We start from the raw sequence: 1418 nt of genomic DNA on the forward strand, positions 1-1418 counted from the left end.
AGCTGCTTTCCAGCTACCTACATATCTGTTCTCCTCATTTGGTGATAATGTACTACGGCTCAAAATAATATATCGTTTATTTGTTATTCGTATAATCCTTTATCTTTTCTATTAGTTTTTGGTGTATATTCCCTGGGATAATTTCTGGATTTACTATTCAAACTTCTTTTTATAAGGAAATATTTTTTCGGACAACCAGTTGTTGAGATGTGACAAATTGATTTGCAATCCAAAATCAAATCTACCTACATTAATAAAACTCTAACCTGTCTTGTTTGTCATCTATCAAATGTCGATCTATACTCTGCTATTTCATCTACCCATTTCTCAATTTCATTGAAAAACTTTTTATATCTAAAATTTCAGCTTCTATAACTGTTAATTAGGTTCTGATTTTTACAGTTTGGTCTATTTTTATCCCACCCTGACTGAAAACGTGCTTGTGTTGTTTTTCTCAGTTTAAATTCACCTTATGCTTATTTTTTAGATCTTTCCAGTTTTCCATGGCCCGGTTCCGCTTAAAACATGGAAATTTGTGGTCACTAATTGATTCCTCGTTTTTTTCTTTTGCTAATACATGTCTTCAGTTGCGAGTCTGTGACCACTCTCATGACAATTACTCTCCCCTTAAAAAGCCTTAGTTTTTCGCCATTTTACTAACAAGGAATTGAAGAAGTATAACCGCTAATTTTCGCCACTACGTAGAGATTGTCCGTGAGTTTACATGCACTATTTTAAGCAGTTTTTGTGATATTAATTTTTCGATTTCTGTCCACGATAATCAATTAGTAGGCCTAGTTTTAAAATATTTCTCCTGAAAGTGTTATATCGGCTCCCACACCTATTGGTCATTATTCCTAGATATGATAAGAAGAAGAGTTTTATAATATCTCAAAATTATCCAATCCTTTCCTTTTTTATTTACAACTGTGCATTAAGATACACCATCAGACTAAATCCTACAGTCGTCACTAACATCATCTACGGGGTTATATATATTCGTCCCGTCGTAAAATATGGGGCATGATTGACAATCCATCTTTCTACTGACGTATTATCTTCTTTTCCATCTACTGTCCCTGTTTCAACGAATTATGTAGCGACTCTATTTGGCTTGTGCATTGTTCTCTTTCTCCATTTATTATACCCTTAATCATCTTCTTCTGAATGATCCCGATTGCTATGTTTCACTTTCAAAGTGGACATATTCTATCCATCAATCTACATCCAAATGTCATTCAGCCACTCTTTAAATAAAAGTCTCCGTGCTTGCTTCTTCAAATTAATACAATCACATACTCCCATTAAACCCTTTCCACTGTTTACAACTCTTTTAATTTGTATGTCCATTCAGTATTCGTCACCACCATAATAATATTAGTGTAAACACACTCACAACACTTTCCTATTATTATCAT

The sequence above is a fragment of the Trypanosoma equiperdum genome (assembly GCF_001457755.1).
Source record: "Trypanosoma equiperdum strain OVI genome assembly, contig: ctg_1894, whole genome shotgun sequence".
NCBI classification, from domain to species: domain Eukaryota; phylum Euglenozoa; class Kinetoplastea; order Trypanosomatida; family Trypanosomatidae; genus Trypanosoma; species Trypanosoma equiperdum.